The sequence below is a fragment of the Nannospalax galili genome, unplaced genomic scaffold (genome assembly GCF_000622305.1).
Source record: "Nannospalax galili isolate Female #2095 unplaced genomic scaffold, S.galili_v1.0 scaffold287, whole genome shotgun sequence".
NCBI lineage: Eukaryota > Metazoa > Chordata > Mammalia > Rodentia > Spalacidae > Nannospalax > Nannospalax galili.
The window spans coordinates 956,141-976,551 of record NW_008357493.1 but is presented as its reverse complement, the minus strand read 5'-3'; the positions used below and the strand labels follow the sequence as shown (position 1 = coordinate 976,551).

The 20,411-nt window shown below is 37.2% G+C and overlaps 1 protein-coding gene and 1 non-coding gene across 2 annotated transcripts in view; one reads left to right on the top strand and one right to left on the bottom strand.

Moving 5' to 3' along the window:
• The window catches only part of Itgbl1 (integrin subunit beta like 1), a 297,795-nt gene that overhangs the window by 43,015 nt on the left and 234,369 nt on the right, over positions 1-20,411 (bottom strand). The gene's annotated exons all lie outside the window — the stretch shown is intronic.
• On the top strand, positions 349-455 carry LOC115067961. Its single transcript, XR_003847321.1, has one exon. It is a non-coding gene; the product is annotated as a U6 spliceosomal RNA (small nuclear RNA).

The window sequence follows — 20,411 nt, the reverse complement described above, 5'->3', positions numbered from 1 at the left end:
TTTTAAATTATACTTTCCCTGATTTCTAAAATTGTGATACGAGATCTCTGCAAATTAAAAAAATATAAGAACAAAAGACCCCAAATTCCCCCCAATTAAATTTGGCTTCAGAGAAAAATACTGTTAATATCTCAATGAATTTCTTCATCTTTTTAACTACACTCACTTTTACATATGTAAGTAAATAATTCAGTCTAATTTTATCTAAACTTCTGATAAATATTTTAGTTAGGAAGACATTGAAAACAATTTATTTCAATTAATTTTTCCATTATCACTTTTCATAACCCAAATTGTGGCTGGACTTTACCCTCAAATGTGGAATTATTTCTGAAAAGGAGAAGATAAGTGCTCACTTTGGCAGCACATATTCTAAAATTAGAACGATACAGAGAAGATTAGCATGGCCCCTGCGCAAAGATATCATGCAAATTCATGATACATTCCATTTTATTTTTAAAGGAGCAGATAATTCTGTTGCCAGGCTAACTTGGCTGAACACAATAGCATTCTTCCTGCTGACAGAATTTCAAGTATATTAATTTTCTTAAAGCTTGACTAATTGGCCATTCTTTCCCAGTGGAGAAAGAGTGGTGATGGATTTACTTAAATCAGTAGTAGGCCTTCTATATGAACAAAAAGAAACGATTCCACAGTAGTCTATGCATGTCGCCATGAACTCTTGCACGTGGGTGTCTCTGTCTTGTGTGCCGCCCAAAGGCTGAGGTTTGTATGGGTCAGGATATTAGCCTTTCTGCCCTCACTCAGGATGATACTAATACTAGATTAACAGTGAAACACTTTCTGGTTTACTATTTTCAGGTAATCAGTATTCACCCATGCATTCTACTTACTGCACAGAAGCCAGAGGCCAAGAGTCTAAAATTTAAACCAAGCAGAGTAATTACAGAACGCCACCTTGGAGTGATTGTTGGTGCTAAGAGAGAATGTTCTTTTCTTATATTTTTCTTTTTTCTTGAGAATTTCATACAGGCCTACTATGAGATGTCATATCTACCCATTTTCCTCCTCTAACTCCCCACATATATCCCCCAGAATCCCTCTTCTGTATTTTAATTCTGTTGGTTGGTTTTGATTTTCGACAGCCCACTAATGTTTTAAGTGTAGTTAAAGAGGTAAGGTCAAAGTTAGCTTCATAATAAGATGTCCTGGATAGCTTCAGTTGCCAGCTTGACACACTGGGTAGACGGAACCCCAAATTGGGGAATTTCTTCCTTTGGATTAACCTGCGGCCATGTCGTTGAGACATTTTCTTAATTATTGAGTGATGTGGTAGGGTCCAGCCCACAGTGGGTTCCTGTGGGCCACATCCCTGGGGAACTGTTCCTGGGTTGTATAAGAAAGTAGCCAAAACAAAGGCCAGAGGAGCAAGGGAGTAAGCAGCGTTACTCTGTGGTCTGTGCTTCAGCTCTTGCCTCCAGGCTCCTGCCCTCATTTTCCTTAGTATTGAACTGTGAACTGGGAGATGTAAGATAAAATAAAACCCTTTCTTCCCCAAGTTGGCTTTTGTCAGTGTTTTTGTCACTGCAATATAAAGAAACTAGGACATAAAAGAAATGGAAGTTGGGTTACAGACTTAAAAATATTAAGAAGCAGAGGAAAGATAAGTTCGGGTCAGCAGTGCTTTTTTCCCAATACATAGCTGGCTCTGGGTAGCAATCTTGTGGTTTGGCTGCATTATCAATTCACTACTTACATATGTGAGACCAGGAAAAGAATTACAACAGGAATTTGCATTTCCTGAGGATAAATTATTAATGCATTAATTTGACTAAATTTATCTTGTCTACCACTTTGCTTTTTGCTACATTTACATAGGTATGTCTGGCAACTGCTCTTTGCAATGTGTCCACTCCTCCCACACAAGAAAACAGAAGAAGTAAACACCTATTCTCTGCCCTCAGTAAAGCCCTGACCCAGCAGTGTGCTGACATTTCAAAGGCAGGCTGTTTTGCTTTGATACCCTGTTCCCTTCTCTTTGCCAAAAGCCCTGCCTCCACAGTGCACTTTGCTTTCAAGCAAGTCATAATTCTTTGTATCGTTTTCACCATAGTCATCATCAGAAATCTAGGTTCACAGATCATCCAACACTGAGGGAAAATACATACAAAGTCTGACCTCACGCTTCACACCTCCACACTTCCTGTAGTCCCTCATGACATCTCTGGAACTTGATCTATGATCACCAGTTCATCTATATCAGATACTATTTTCTGAGCATTGTTCTTCTTGCTGTAAATTCAGCATATTCTGATGACTGCTCCTGATCCTTCCAGTCGCCTTGGTCTGTCCTTTCAAATTATTGCTCATCAGTGTCTGTTCACGGCTTCATTCATTGTATGGTTTCACCCAGTCTTGGGCTTCACATTCACTTACAACAACTGTGCAAACTCAGAAATCCCCTGTTCCAGACTTCTGCATTAGCTGTCCTATCAATTTATATCATAAACAATTAATATTATCAATAGATATGACCATAGGTTCACTCTACCTTTTAAACTACCTTCCATGCCTTCCTTTCTCTATAAATTACTTGAATAGAAACCCAGTAACTCATACCAAGTGACCTTCCTTAAGTTTCTTCCACTCAGGCTGCAAAGTCAAGCTTTTAGTAAAATAGACCCCAAGTGAGAACAATTACACATTTCTACAACTCCTAGTCTAAGGCACCGGCTCCAAACTGAACTCTTGTTACATTCCTTCACTGGTTCTTGACTGCACTTTTGGACCATCTACCAATGTAGATATTTCAAGGAAAGGAAAATATTAGATCACCGCCTTCTAGCAACTTTTCTTAACTTAGAAAACAAAAAAGTCAAACTTGTTCTTCAGGAGCCCATTTGAACAGGATCGGAACTCATCTCCTTTCCCCTCATCCTTGGTTATGATCTAGTTTTTGTACCTTAGCTTACAAACGTGGCAACTTTGTACTTCATGTTACTTCTATTTAAGAAGCTTTCACCTTCCCCGAGTTCTGCTCATAGCCTCCTTTTCACCTGCTTTATAATTTTCATGCCCTTTGGGAGAAGTCGTCTCTATAACCCACATTCCTTTCCTACACATTGCCATGGTGAATCCTTGCACAAAGCAATATCCTGAAAGGTCTTGATATATGTTAACATAATTTTGGTGTCCATTCCTTTATTATAATATAAGGTACTTAAAGATCCTGTCTGTCTTGAGCACGACCGTCTCTCATGCGTATTAAACACATATTTGCTAATTTTTATTCATTCTATCTGGCAAAGCTTTTAATAATACATTTACCTGTCCTGTTCCTTTTCCGGGTTCTCTGTTGAACCCAGAATTGTATTATCTTTTGTCTTACTCTTAAAAAATTTACTTTTGTAATCAATACCTTGCTGATACTTGGACAAATTCTCTAACAAGTTCAGTCTCTCCATCTTTACATGTGTGATACTCTGCTGTGACATTGGCTTATTGATTTAATAACTCAAATTTGTTCTTCTTTGAGGATGACTATTATTTTAGAGCACCTACTTCCTTCATATGTATTATGTTTCTAAGGACACATTTCCTTACATTTGCAGGTATTTCACATCTAGAAGGTGAAATGCTTGAATAACTATCAGGGTATACCCACAGAGGAACACACATTTAACTGACACCTCTATGATCCTGTTTGTATCCCCATTCTGCAGATGAGGCACATAGACTTCAGTTTTCATAAAATCATATAGCCAATAAGTGATTGTTTACTCAAAAATATGCCTTTTGGATCCCTTTGTAATATGTATTTTTTATTTTGGAAAACTATATCAGCTATATATGTACATGTATGTACATGTGCATGTAAGTACATGTATGCTTTCTAAATGGAATAAAGGCCATGATATAAAAATTCTAATTTAAGGGCTGGAGAGATGAGCTACTGGTTAAGAGCACTGGCAAAGGGCCTGGGTTTGAGTCCCAGCACCCACATGGCAGCTGACAATCATCTAACTTCAGTCCCATGGCATCTGACACCCTCTTCTGATCTCCACGGGAATTGCACACCATGAGTACAACTACATATATGCAAGCAATAAGCTCATACACATAAAATACAAATAATAAGAAATTAAAAATCCTAATTTAAGGGGAGATACAAAAGCATGTCTAATACAAGCATCTATTATCAATGACAGTTGAGAATAAAAACCCTTCATTTCATCGCCTTACACAAGCATTTGCAAAATAGTTCATTTGGAAAACAAACTAACACTACCTTTTCAAAACTTAGGCACATCTGATATTATTGGCCTTTAGATAATAAAACATGAAAAGAGGTTTAGGGTTTCTGGTAAATCTACTTTAACAAAAGTCATTTGGGTTTTGAGGATCTGATGAGAAAGTGAGACTCCACTGTGCGATACACACCAGAGAAAAACATTCAGTAATCCCCTCTCTGGTTTTCATTCTTATCCTCACACTTCCTGAGGCAACAGACATGTTATTGTGCAGAGCAGACAAGGTATCCTGCCTGTGACAGCACAATTTGATAAGAGTTGAATCAATGAAAGAGTGGAAAAGAGCTCAGGGTTCTGGACCCTCACAATTTCTTGGAGCAGTAATCCATTAATAAGCTGAAGCTAACCAAGGTGGGTATGGGAGAGGGATGGAATCTGTTCTTGTCCTGAAGGCTTCATAAACTTAAAGCTGGAAAATTAGAAAATCAAATTTGGATGCTGGCAAGATTAACCTGAAAGTAATTTGGAGAATACATAAATCAAAGAGCATGAGGGGCAACAGAGAGGTTGACCTGTAGGACAAATGAGGTTCTTAGAGCTGTGGGACTGAGAGGAAATGATCTGTGCTGATGCTGTGGCGGAGGTGAGCAGCAGATCAGACATTACCTCATTTGACTGCAAGAGACAGTGTCTAAACGAACACAGATGCCCATGAGAAATAGTCTCATTCAGAAGCCTATAACCTTGAAATAGGTTTTAAAAACTCCTTCAGTTCTAAAGGTAACCCAGTTACCTACCCTTAAAAAAATAATCGAGCAACAATATATATGTATACATTTAATATAATTGCTCACATGAATAGGCACCAATATAAGTTTGTGATTTCTGATCTTTATTGTACACTCTTTATAAATGGCACAAAGAAATATCCCTGTCACTTTGAGGGATCTTTCAGCTCACAATGGTTTCATTTTAGAGTTCACAATGAAAATTTGAATCAGAGAAACAGATGTTTTCAGAATTGAATTTCAGTAAAAATAAAAAACCTATAAACCAAAAAGGTGAGCAGGTGTTCAAAAGCCAAAATAACACTAAAATGCATAGCTTTTTGATTCATATGCATATGTTTCTATATTAAGAGGAAAATATGTTAATTACAAGCTTAATCATGGTTCTTCTTTACAGTCTTTAAACTTTAGGTAGATGTCTCATTTATGGTATGTTGATCTGAATGCACATACATGTCTAATGCACACACAAGCAACTGTAATTAAACTCAGTGGGCCAACACAAAAAAGATGACATGAAAGGAGGAGGAGGGTTTGCTAAGGAGAAGGTTCCAGTGGGAGACGGGCATGAGAAGTAAACACGACTAAATTCATATACATGAATGAACCCACTGAATGATTAAAATTGGGAGGAAAGAGTGAAAATTATGAATTATGACAGTGAGTTTTTATAAAGCAGTAGATCCTTTTTCTCTCAAGTAAAGAAATGAAATGTCACCAGCCTCACAAGATGCTCATCTTTTGCCCCACATCACCCCTAACAACTACTAATCTAGCTTTGATTGCTATGGATCAATTTTTGAAATCTATACAAGTGAAATTAAATAGATTGCATTCTTATTAGGATAGCTAGTATACAGTCCTGCTTTTTAGGAATATTCTAAATTTATTTAATAATTTAATGGCTTGTCTGAATGTCTCACAGGTGTGTAATAATGACATTTTCCCCTTTTATTCTTTAGGGTTTGTCATACTTTCCTGCACTCATGTTCAGACAGTGAGAAATAAGAACGGCACTATCAGCCATCTTTGTCTTTTTTTCTCATTTCTCTCTTGTTCCATTTCTTTTAGGAAAGTTTAGAGTATTTTATTATTAACTGTCTTCTTTTCTCTTTGCTGAGTTCTCACAAGTATGGTGACTCTGCTAGAAAATCCTACTATTTGAGTTATCAGTGCACTGGATGAGTTATGTCAGACTTCTGTTGATTCTAAATAGCTGTTGAAATTCTACATCTTACCATTTGCTTGCTTAAACCTGAATCACATACATTTAAGAATTCCAGCATTTGAATACCTATGGGTCTGTGCCTACCATCTGCATTTCTTAACAGTCCTGGTAGGCTTTCTGCTTGTTTGATTTGTCCACTTGAGCTTGTGTTTATTGAATGCAGGGTGCTATAAAGACTGCATGGTTTAATCATTCTTCCGAAATAATTGGTCCCATTCTCTGGTAACCACTAAAATTAGATCTAGATCTCCCCAGGGCCATCAAGGAGTAGGTGACTGTAGGCAGGTTGCTGTCTCCAACTCATCAGCATGTCTACAATTTCCGTGAGCCATGACATCCATGCTCCTTGAAATTCAATTTTTGTTTTCTAAGCTCACAAGATTCTCTGGAGTTCTAATAAACATTAATCATTTCTTTGTATGGGAAGTCTAACTCTTTCACTCTTCATGAAATTCAAAACCCTGATAGAGAAAACAAAGTGGGGTGTTGGCGTGGAGTGTTTGATCCTTTCCTATACCTCCCTGTTTCTTAGGTTGTGTCACAGCAAGTACTAGTAGTGCAGGCAGCCTTTCTCCGCTTGCTGGCTTCTGCTGTGTACAGAGTAGGAGGGTTGAGCTGTCCAGTACAGGGTCTGGAGATAAGGAGAAAAACTATTTGTATTAGTTACTTTTCTGTTGCTGTGATAGTACACCATGACCAAAGCAGCTTACAGTTCCAGGGGGTTCAGAGTACATCATAGTGGGGAGGCATGGCATCAAAAAGAGCCAGAGCAGAAAGCTGACAGGCAGGCATAGGAAGCAGAGGGCAACCTGGAAGTAGGACAAGGCCATGACATGGCAGTCCCCACTGATTCACTTCCTCAAACAAGGCCTCACTCCTAAAGGTTCAAGACCCACCCCAAAAGGCACCAGCAACTGATCAAGTGTTCAGATACCTGATCTTGGGGGCGGGGGGCATTCATTCAAACCACAACATCATCCAAACTTTCTGTAGGTTTTCAGTGATAGATTAAAAATGTAGAACAATTTTCCTGCTCATATCTTTCACTGTCCCTTGAAAAATTTTTTTTTGTTGCTTTGTTTCATGTTAGTGTGGCTCAGAATTCTGTTTACAATTCAATGATACTTCAACAATTAGAACTGAAACAAGAAAGACTAAAATAGGTGCATTTTTAGTATTTGACTAGCAACTTTTTCTGAAATGACACTGCTAGGTCATGTGGTGCAGATTTTTAGGGCTCCTTAGATCACACTGAAGATTGCTACACAAAGCACTAAATGAGAGCATTCCACATGGTGAATTCTCACCAAGCCCATATTTATAAAAACTATTCATCCAATTTATATGTAAAAGTTTAAATTGAGTGTGCCCAAGACTGAGGCAAGAGGATGATGAGTTGAATACCAGTCTGGGATACATAATGAGACCTCAAATAACAAGCCCCCGCAAATTTTCAAGTAAATGGAATTCTCATATAAATATTAAAAAAATATTTTATTTATAGTATCTTATGTGTATGAGTGTAATGCATACCTGCATGTAAGTGCACCTGTGTCGTACAGTGTTCATGGAAGTCACAAAAGGGCATCAGATCCCCTGGAACTGGAGTTATAGACAGTTGTTAGCTGCCATGTGGGTGCTGGCAGTCGAACCCAGGTCCTCTGCAAGAGGGCTTTTAACTGCTGAGCCATCTCTCCAGTCCCATAAACAATTTTTAAAGATTTTTTTATTTTTGTGCGTGTATGTGCAAATAAATGGAATTTTATATAAACATTTTTTAAAGATTCATTTTTATTTTTGTTTGTGTGTATGTGTATGTGTGTGTGCATGCACACACATGTGTGTGTATGGCAAGTGTTCTGGTCTCTCTGGAGGCCCAGATCCTCTGGAGCTGGAGTTACAGGCTGTTGTGAACTGCACATCATGGGTGCTGGAACCATTTTGGGGACCTGTGGAAGAGCAGCAAGAACTCTTAACCACCGAACTGTCTGTCTGGCTCCCACACACATTTTTTTCACTTTGAGTTAGTTTTTGTTTAAAGTTCTTTAGTCATTTCTCCTAATGTGTGTCTTTGTTATAATTTGTGAACATTTTCATATTAAGAACTTTCTAACTGAAATATGACAAAGGAAAATACCTATACTTAAAAAGTATCAATCTCCCTAAAGCTTCCTTCAGTAAGAAACTCTGCGGGGCGGTAGACTGCAGGGGAATGCAGCGCAGCACTCCACAGTGTATGTTATTCACAAGAGTGCTGACAGCTCAAACTTGACAGATGCAAGGAAACAGCAAAGGGACGAGGTAAAGGTGACACAGTCTTAAAACAGTGCAGGACACGATCTATTCAGCCAGTCTGCTCTTGGTCAGCATATACCTCAGTAGTCTCAAAAGCTAGACAGACTTCCCCCATTTCATTAACTTACAGTGACTATAAATTATCCCAGCAAACAAAATAGGAGAAATAAGAGTTTCATTTAAAATACATTTTTCAGAACTCATTATCTATAGACACCTGTCATGAAAGGCCCTGTGCCCTACCTGTATGAGGTAATTACAGCCTATAAAATCATTAAGTGGGCATGCTTTGTCCTATTTCTGACCTATTTCTCTTTCTTTCAAAGTGCCTGAGTCCAAATTGCCTGCCTTATTCATATGGCTGCTGCCAGGCTCAAACCTGATAAGGTTCATGAAAAGAGCCTGTGAACTATACATAAGAGATTTTTACAATTAATTTCCCCGAGAAACAGAAATGTCTCCTATACAACTATATGGTTGGTCCTTGTACTTCTTAGAACCAAGCTTCTATTTTATTCTAGCTTGCAATATACACAAATAAAAGCTCTATTCCGAAACTTGCTCATAGATGGACATAACTAGCATCCTGCCTGATGTAGCAGAAGTGAATGAGATAGAATGAGAAGGAGAGGGCCACTGCTGAGGTGATTGGTACTGAGAAAGCTTCCTTTAAAGACGTTAAGTTCTTTCTTATTGGGCACGTGAACATTGTTTTCCCATAGTGTTTCACCTGGGTATGAGTCTAGGGGCCCAGTAATATCCTGAGACCATGAACAAGTGTGTTTACACTCTGTGACACTCCATCAAAGCAAGCCTGAGTCCCTTACAAAAGGGTGGCGCTCTCAAACCAGCCTTGACCTGCCTACCTTTAGAATTCTATAAAATAATACTCTGAAAATTTGTGCAATCTACTATGTAATTGGGAAAAGAAAGGGAAGGGATGCCAGTTAATTAGAAACAAAATTTATTCCTGAAGGATGCAATGCAACCCTCTATTATTAGTTTATCAACCCATTCTCCACTTTCCTCCTCAAACTGTCTGCTTTGATTATGGTCTTCGATGAATCTTCTGTCAGGCGCCAGTGCTTAAGATACTACATGAGTAAAATCTTCCTACTTATAGCCTAACATTTCCATCAGGAGCTCTGTATTATCTAATCTTTCTTTTAAATCAACTGTTTATTTACATAAATGAGTAAACATCTACAAGTTATGGAGTTTTATTAAAAAGAAACTCAGGGGCATGGTTACATAACAGATATTTTGTATAAAATGGTCACATGGTGCATTTTTTTTACTTTTTCATCTTTTTGAGGCAGGGTCTCCCTGTAGCCCCAGCTGGCCTGGAACTCACTATGTAGACCAGGCTGGACTTGAACTCACAGAGATCTGCCTGCCTCTGCCTCTGGAGTGCTGGGATTAAAGGGGAACACTGCCACGCTCGGCTACACGGTACATTTTTACAAGAGTAACTTGACACATGAAGACAGTGTGGATTTCTAAGTATTTACTGAATCTTTAGAGAAATCTAATTCTCATTTTGGCAGGTTTTGTTTAATTTTTTTTCTATGTGATTTGACGAATTTCATTTTGCCTGTTTGATCTCATTGTGAGTATGGAGAGAAATCACAGAAATTCTACACATCTTTGATACTCTATCCATAGCCATATGAATTGCAAAGTTTACTATTACCAATAACTGTAGTAGATAATGGACCTTACTTCTTTTGTAATGGATAGGTTTATTAAATGTTACCTCTACTATTTAATCTCTTTGGTGTTTTTAGAAATCTCTTCACAATCTTTTCAGCTTGCAAATGCAACACAAGGGTTACAATTAAACCTAACCTTCTGTGGTGGTTTGAATGAAAATGGCCCCCACAGGCTCCAAGTGTTTGGACATTTTGTCCCCAGATGATGGTGCTGTTTTGGGAGAGCTTAGAAGGTGTGGCTATCCTAGAGGAAGCACATCACTGGCGGTGGGCTTACAGAGCTCTTAAGCCTTGCCAGATCTCCAGTCGCTCTCTTGGCTTCCTGAGCCTATGTTATGATGTGAAACCTTAGCTTCTGCTGCTCCTGGTCCAGCCACCATGCCTCCCTGCCTTGACGGACTGTAATTCCCCTGGAACCGTAAGCTCAAATAAACTCTTCTTTCTATAAATTGCTTGGGCCAGTGTTTCTATCACAGCAACAGAAAAGTGACTAATACACAGTCTTTTAGTTCATACCTATAATGCATGGATTTGCAGCTACTGGTAAAAGAAGAAACTCAAATATTTGCAACAACCAAGCCTGTAATTAAGTGAGTGAAGGTAGATATTAAAAGTATTATTTTCCTCTAATTGTGATGCATAATTGTGAGGACAACTGGCAGCTGCCGCCAGGATTCATGTAATAAATCCCCAAGCAGTATGGAAACCACAGGCCTATGCCCCTCCAGGGAGCAGTCATGGCTCTGCAGAAGTGGCCTGGCCATCAGGATTCATGCCAGTGTTGCCAGATCTTGCATGGTTTCAAGGAGTCAGAAATGTCGGTGTAGATTCTAATTTTAGACAGAGCTAACACTGTGTGGAATAATCTAGATGGCTACCAGGTGACAACCTAGGAAGAGCTGAGAGAGCTTGATTTTCATTAAGAAGCAGCAGCAGGGGCTGGAGAGACGGCTCAGCACTTAAGGGCATTAGTTGCTCTTCCAGAGGACCTGGGTTGAGTTCCCAGCACCCTCATGACAAATAATGACCATTTGTAACTCCAGTTCCAGGGGCTCCGATGCCTCTGTGGGCTTTGTACAACACCAGTGAACTTACATCCATGCACGCAAAACACTCATACACATAAAATAAAAATAAATCAGTAAAACAAATAAAAATCAATAAATCAATAAAACAAACAACAAACAACCCGAAGCAGCGTTGTTCACTGAAAAGCTGAAGTGCTAAGTGTCCGGCTAGAGTCCAAGGGACATCCATCTGCATTACCACTCAGAGACCCGGGAAGGAGCAGCTCCCGCAGACCCTTGATTAGACCTCAGGACAGGACAGACTGGTCACATCCAAGACTATTGGACAATTGAAATTCCCAAGAGCATCTAACTACAGGAATATGGTCAGTCCTGGGCACACCCAGCATACATTTAGTTACACTTTACTGCAGGTATATTTTTTATTTTAGGACTAAACCCAGGGCTTGTGCATGCTAAGCAAACACTCTGACAGTGGAGCACATTCCAAGTCCGACAATTTCTGTTTCAATTCCTTTTATTACTGCTTTGTCACTTATTATGCAACTGACACAGGCTTCTAAATTTTTATTTAATTTCCTTTTACTTACCACTAAACTGAATCTATAAATACCTTTTAAAAGTTGCTTTGTGTGGTGATCAATCACATACATATGTACTTCTTTATAAGTTTTTACTTTGTAATTTATTCTCTCATTTTTATTGACTTTTTGTGATTTTCATACAATACGGTTTGATGGCATTTAGAGCCACTCCCCTCTGCACGCCTACCCCCACTGCCACTCTCTTGTGTATGTAATATGGCTTATAAAATATAATCCTGTGTAGCCCAATGTCCAGATAAACTATTTTTTCAGTGACTATTTTTATGAATTTTTGTGCACTTCATACAAAACATCTTAATCGTCTTTATACCCCCTCTGCCATCTGTACTCCCATAACTCCCATTTCTACCAGATGTGATGCATTCTGTCATATATATTAAGGCCTATTGAGTTAAATTTTTTTACCTAGATGTCTCTCAGTGCAAGTTCATCCCATGTAAGTTATTTTAATATATAAAGCAGGGTTGGTAATTTTTGGTTACTTTTGATAGATTATGCTACATTAAGCCTATATATTTCTTCTCATTGGTGCTATATATAAGATATATATGATATACTTTAAGATATATTATATGAAATCCACAAAAATTAAATAAAATAGTCATATAAGGTACATTAAAAAGATACCTATGATATGTAATTATAGATAATGTCATATAGTAGGGATATATAGTTATATTTTTTCTATGGTTGTATATAAAAAAGGAGAAGGGATCAGTTCTTTGTAAGTAAGTGCCTAACTGAATTTTAAAGAATGCTGTTTTCCTACATCAAATTATCTAATTCATCAAAGAATGTATTATTTACAGATTATCATATTAAATAACTGTTGGCCACAGTATTCTTGGATATTTTATAGGAATACATAAATCAGTCCATCCTAAGAAGGAAAAGGAACTAAATGGACAGAATGTTGTTACTGAGGTGCTGTCCTAAATACTTTATATTATATTGCTTAATTCAGATTTTTCAACTTCCCACTGAAAAGATGGGCTGCCTGATGTACAACCTTCAACACAAAATGAAAACATAAGGGTCTCTATTCCAAAACACTAAGAATCTCTGGATCTTAACAATTCTGACTGGGATAAGATGAAAACTCAGAGTACTTTTAATTTGCATTTCCCTGAGGGCTAAAGATATTGAACATTTTAAAATGTATTTCTCAGCCATTTGTATTTCATCATTTGAAAACTTTTTAGTTCCTTGCTCCAACTTTTAATCAGACTGTTCCTTTTTTTGATGTTTTGTTTTTTTAGTTCTTTATATATCCTAAATACCAACTCTCTGTCAGATGTATAGATAATAAAGACCCTTTACCATCCTGTAGATTGCTTCTTCACTCAAATGATGATGTCTTTTGCTGTATAGAAGCTTTTTACTTTCACGAGGTTTCATTTGTCAATAGGTCTTAATGGCTGCACTATCAGAGTCCTGTTCAGAAAGTCATTCCCTGTCTTTTTAAGTTCCAGTGAATTCCCTACTTTGTTCTTTATCAGGTTCAAGGTCTAAGGTCTTCTGTTGAAGTTCTTGATCCATTTGGTTTTGAGTTTTGTGCAAGATAAGCAAAAGAGATCTAGCTTCATTCTTTTACACGTAGCCATCCTGTGTAATCACTTTGTTGGTTAAGCTGTCTTTTCTGCAATGTGTGTTTTTGATCCCTTTGTCAAAAATCAGGTGTCAGCAGGCATGTGGATTTATATCCTGGGACTCAGTTCTACTCCATTCTATACCATTGATCAATGTGTCTGTTTTCATGCCAGTACCATGCATGTTTTTATTACTTGTAGCTCTGTAGTATAATTTGAAATTAGGGATGGTGATGACTCCAGCATTTATTTTATTGTTCAGGATTGTTTTGGCTATTTGTGTGTATGTGTGTGTGTGTGTGTGTGTGTGTGTGTGTGTGTATGTGTATGTGTGTGTTTCCATATGAAATTTGAGACCCTTTTCAGTTTATGTGAAGAACTGTGTTGGAATTTTAATTGAGATTGGGTTGAATGTATAGATTGCTTTTGTTTGGTAGGATGATCATTGACAAATACTGGAGAGGATTGTTAATTTGTAGTGTAAACTAGTACAGCCACTCTGGAAATCAGTGAGATTACTCAAAAAGCTAAAGATAGATCTATTACGTGATCCAGACATACCACTCAGGCATATACCTAAAGAAATCTATATCCTACTATAGAGATACCTGCTCATCAATGTTTATTGCTGGTCTACTCACAACAGCCAGGAAATGCAAACATCAGTTGATTAATGGATAATCAACTTATGGCACACTTATACAATCAGATATTATTCAGCTGATAGGAAAAAAAATTATGAAATTCATAGGTAAATGGATGGAATTTATAATAATCCAAAATGAGGTAACCCAGAACCAGAAAGACAAAGGTTGCATGGTCTTTCTCATAAGTGGATGCTAATTTGTAATCCATAGGTAGGTGTGTTTCAACTAGAAAATCCTAAGGGGCCAGGAAACTAATAAGGGGCAATGGGGGATGGTTCATGGGATGGGAGATAGGATGGGAGATAGAATGTGGTCGTATAAATGGGAAAGGGGAATAATGGGATAGGATGGGTTTAAGGGATGAGGAATGGGATGGTGAGGCAGAAGAGAAATTAAGAAGAGGAAGAACTAACACATACCCTTTTGAAAAAGTCATATGGACACCCACTCCAGTAGAAGCTTCTTAAAATAAATAATTATACAATATACAAGAGTACAAATGGAGTAACCCTATAGCAGGGTTTCAGGGATCCTACTAGATACCACAGTCTAACAAATAAAAACCCAAGGCCAGGAAAGGACTCCCTCTTTTGGAGCTGTTGACCAGGAAGGTCCCATAGACCATCAATCAATACTGGCTATTACCACTGTCCTTGGATATTAGCCAGGACTTGATGGTAAGACTTTATTGCTGAAGGCAGTAGATATGTGCATCATAGAGCAAATGAGGAGAAATCAAGCTGGTACTGACATCAGAGCTTCATCTCATCTACTAGCTTTTATATTACTAGGAGGGGTTATGCATGTTACTGGAAGAGAAAGAAAATCATCAGTCTTACCCAGCTGTGAACCAATGAGTTACAATAATGATTGATCAGGCAAAAAATGACCACTGATCGATAGTGGCACAAATTTTATGGGTATAATCAACCATCTTCTAATTAGATTTAAGATCCACTTCACAAGATGGGGTCCACACCTGATACTATTATCAGGGACAAGGACCTTTGGCTAGACAGGTCACAGGCCACAGGGGAGAACCTACTGCTATCATTCTACAAAAGAGATAAGGTATTAAACTGACATCAAATGACTTTTTGTTGTACCCATAGATTCATGCCTGCCTTAGCTCTCACCAGAGAAGCTTCTTGCAGTAGATGATGATTAACATAGTGATTCACAGCTGGTCAAAATTCAGGGAATAATGGACTGAAGAGTGCTCAGTACCTATATCACACTTTCCTCCCAAGACTCAGGAATCATTGTGGAAGAAGGGGTAGAAAGATTGTAAGAGCTGGAAGTGGTAGATGAATACAAGGAAACCATGTTGTCTGGATTCCACAGAGGAGCTACACATATAAACTCACAGTGCCTGTGACAGTATGTACAAGACCTCTATAAGCCCAAGCCAGACAAAACCCCAGCATGGGGCACGAAGGTGAACAAGAGGCCTCAGCCTTAGCTGAGGATCTATTGGCAATTGATAACTGCTGGAAGAAGGAGAGACAGTTTTCAGCACTGGTATAATGCCTGTTCGATTGGCCAGATGCCAAAGGAGAGACCTATATCCAAGAACATATGGGGAAAACAGATTAAACTCGATAAGTCTTTAAAGACACCCAGAGGAAGAGGGTCTGAATGTTATTAAAATACACAGCATGAAATCCTTGGAGAATCAATAAAATATTTTTAAATATATATATAAGAAATTATAAATAAGAAAAACAAAGCAAAAAGCCCACTAAGAATTGTAAGATAGAGATGACAGAATATTATGGCCAAGCCAATCGCAGATGAAAAAGCAAAGCCTTTTTTTTTTTAATCCCACAGCCCTGATCCATTACCATCTTGGACTTTGAAACAACATGGAATAAAGTAGTAATAGAGCCCAATAGGCTACTAGAAAGGATAAATACATACAAAGTTAAAAAACAAATGCTATTTATAACTGAGATTAGTATAATCATTACATAAATGGGCTGGAGAGATGGCTCAGCAGTTAAAAGCACCAACTGTTCTTGCAGAGGACCCAGGTTCAGTTCCCAGCACCCACATGGCGGCTACGAACTGTCCTTAACTCCAGTTCCAGGGGAATCTGAAGCCCTCTTCTGACTTCTGCAGCATTGCATGACACAGGTACACTCACATACATGCAGGCAATACACTCATACAAATAAAATAAAAAAATAAATAAAATATTTTTTAAAATAATGACATAAATATATCATAGAAAAAAATTGAAAGGGCTCAGGAAAGCTTCAGTTTTCATCCCTAACAGACAAAGAAAAGATAATAATAGAGATTATAAAGAAATGAGTGAGCTGGATCAGTGATGAAAGGAGCTTGTTTCCAAGCTGACAGCCTATGTTTCATCCTGGAACACATGTATGTTTTCAGTAATAGAGCCCAATAGGATGCAAGAAAGGATAATAAGGAAAGAACTGATTCCTACAAGATATCTTCTGACCTCCATACACATACCATGTCTAACACATGCCCACATACTCATGCACACACATGCACATAGACATAATAATTAAATAAATGTGATAACATATAAATACATAAATTTTGCCTTATTTATTATTAAATAAGTTATTATTAAGCTGACTCATTTATTTCATAAACATCTTTGAATATTTGTTATGTGCCCAGGCATATTCTTATCAATCCTTTGCATGTATATGCACTGAGGTTCTAATCTATTTCAGACATTATAAAATTCAGAAGATGATGACATTTGTGAATTCCTGCTCTGGGTAGGTTTGCATTCTTGTTGAGAGGAGTTATGCAACAATTAAGGAATTATTAAACTCAGGAAACAGGAATAAGAAAATACATTTACTGAAAACAGGATTCATAGTTCAGAGGTCCTGTAGAGCAGATTTCAAAACACTTATCATAAACATCATGCATGAAATATACTTGGTAGAAAAACGAATGTAAAACTAAACAAACCAAGTAACGCTTGATTTTTCAACCAATCCGCCATCAGCTTTTCATTGGAACATCATAGTATTTGTGATAAATGATAAAATTATGCATTATTCTATTATTACTATTGGAAAGAATGAAACCGATACTTAGAAATAAATAATACATTTCAGAAAATAAATATGTTCTACAAAAGCATACAACAGCCTAAGGCATCATGAGAGAGGGCATTCTGCAATCTAAGTGGAGGGTCTGGAAATTTACATTCTTCTCCTAATGCGTTTCCTTCAAGAGACTCCCTGATGTTTTAGCTCAATTTGAGAAAATTTACATGAGATTAACTCAGAAGTGTTTTCACAAATAATAGAGTTCATATAATCCATTCTTTCAATTATAACAAACAAGTAACATGTTTTATCCTTAAACCCTGAATACTTTATTCTCTGAATTAAGAACTTTTTAAGGGAATAGAATGCACTGATTTCCTTAGAATTGTTATCCTTCTGAAAGTTGATGCAAAAATTAGTGTGTAAAGTTCCTGGCTGTAAGTATACTCATTTTCACTTGTGAATATGAGCAGAGAAGATTATGAGCTGTCAAGAATTTCCAGAGCTCTTGCCCATGACAGAATGATGGGTCCACATGCTGCATTTAAAAACCCAGCTGAATGGATAAAAATAGTATTTAACTTTCATAGTCATTATGAGCTGTAGCAATTTATTGAACCCTTCAATCAGGAAGGGAAACAAAAGAAGCCAAATGTAGGGATGACTCACTTCATCATGTGTTGTCTACATAGTGCTGTTTCAGTAATTGGATGATCTGAAGTTTAAATGAAAATGCATTAATGCATTTTAGAGACAAGACACACACAGAACATTTCAAAAACCAAAACAAAATGCTGCAAAGGGTTGGAAGAATAAAGAATGGCATCATGTAATTAGAAACACAGGCTCTGAACATGATAAAAAAAAAAAAGAATAAAACATATGGAAGTAAATTCAAAATGAAAGAGAAGGCTTTCTTATATTTAATAAACCCATTTAAAACCTTGCATCGATAATAAAGGTGTTTGTTTTGAAAAAAAATCTTAAGAGTAAATACTTGATTCCTTTAAAAAGTATTTGAAAAAGATAGTAATTTCAGGAATATTTGTGGCCTGTAATTTGAATAATTGACTAGACTGTGTTTCAATAAAATTACTAGGAGGTGATTCACCCAACTGCAAATGACAATGGCACATGCACATTTTTGCTTCTTTTGAAACATTTTATTAGTATGTTCAAAAAAATTACTGGCTTACTCAAATTTATCCCCTAAATTTCAGAAAAAAAGTATAGCTGGTCTTAGGAATCAATTGGCCATAAATAGAAAATGTGATGTATAAAGTTCTATAAGATGTCTGCCACTTTACTGAACATGTTAATAATTTCTAGGAGTTTTCAGGTGGAATTTTTGGCGTCCCTTTGATATAATATCATATCATCTGCAAAAAGGGATAATTTGATCTCTTCTTTTCCAATTATTACTCCTTTAATTTCCTGCTCTTGTCTTATTGCTCTTGCAAGAGTTTCAAGTACTATGTTAAAGAGAAGTGAGGATAGTGGACAGTCTTGTCTGGTTCCTGATTTCAATGGGAATGCTTCCAGTTTTTCTCCATTTAGAATGACGTTGGCTGTGGGTTTGTTATATATGGCTTTAATTATGTTGAGGTATGTTCTCTCCAGTCCAATTCCCTATAGGACTTTGAACATAAATTCATGTTGAATTTTGTCAAAGGCCTTCTCTGCAGCTACTGAGATGACCATGTGGTTCTTGTCTTTGAGTCCGTGTATATGATTTATGACATTTATTGACTTACACATATTGAATCATCCCTGCATCTCTGGGATAAAGTCGACTTGATCATGGTGGCTGATCTTTTTGATGTGTGCCTGTATGCGGTTTGCAAGTATCTTGTTGAGAATTTTTGCATTTATGTTCATTAAGGATATGGGTCTACAGTTTTCTTGTTTGGATGTATCTTTAGCTGGCTTTGGTATTAGAGTGATGTTGGCTTCATAGAAGGAATTTGGAAGTTCTCCCTCCATTTCTAGTTTTTTGAATAAATTAAGTAGCATTGGATGTAGATCTTCTTTAAACGTCTGATAGAATTCTGCTGTAAACCCATCTGGTCCTGGGCTTTTTTCAGTCGGGAGGTTTTGTATTGTTGTTTCAATTTCTTTTTGTGTTATGGGTCTGTTTAAGCTGTTAATCTCTTCTTGGTTTAGTTTTTGTGGTTCCCATGCCTTTAGATATGCATCCATTTCTTTTAGGTTTTCAAATTTAGTAGCGTATAGGTTTTTAAAGTATTCCCTTATAATGTTCTGTATCTTTCTGGTGTCTGTTGTGATGTTTCCCCTTTCATCTCTGATTTTGTTGATTTGGAGGTGCTCTTTCTTTCTTTTGGTTAACTGGGCTAGTGGTCTGTCAATCTTGTTTATCTTTTCAAAGAACCAGCTCTTGGAATTGTTGATTTTTGTATTGTTTTCTTTGTTTCAATTTCATTAATTTCTGCCTTGATTTTTCTTATTTCTTCTTGTCTTCTGGGTTGGGGTTTCATTTGCTGTTGCTTTTCCAGTGTGTTGAGTTGCAATGTTAAATCATTTATTCGTGTACTTTCTGATTTTTTTATGTAGGCATTTAGAGCTATAAACTTTCCTCTAAGGACCACTTACAGTGTGTCCCAGAGGTTTCGTCTTATTGTATTGTCCTTTTCATTGAATTCTAGGAATACTTTTATTTCTTTCTTAATTTCTCATTGTGTTGTTTAATCTCCATGTGTTCATGTGGTGATTTGGGCTTCTTCGGGTGTTGATTGTAAGCTTTATTGCATTGTGGTCTCATAGAATGCATGGAATTATTTCAATCTTTTTGTATTTGTTGAGGTTTGTTTTGTGCCCCAGTATATGGTCGATTTTGGAAAAGGTTCCATGGGGTGCTAAGTAGAAAGTATGTCCTTTGGTGCTAGGGTGGAACATTTGGTAGATGTCTGTTAATTCCATTTGATATATGTTATTGTTTAGTTCAGATGTCTCTCTGTTAACTCTCTGCCCTGTTGACCTATCTAATGGAGACAGTGGGGTATTGAAGTCCCCTACTATTAATGAGTTGGGATGGATCTGGGTCTTAAAGTCCTGTAGTATTGTTTTTATGAAGCTGGGTACACCAGAGTTTGGTGAATATATGTTCATGATTGTAATTTCTTATTGATTCTTTGTTCCTTTGATCAAAATGAAGTGGCCCTCTTTATCTCTTCTGATTAATTTTAGTTTAAAGTCTATTTTGTCAGATATTAGAATTGCTACGCCCGCTTTTTTCTTAGTGCAATTTGT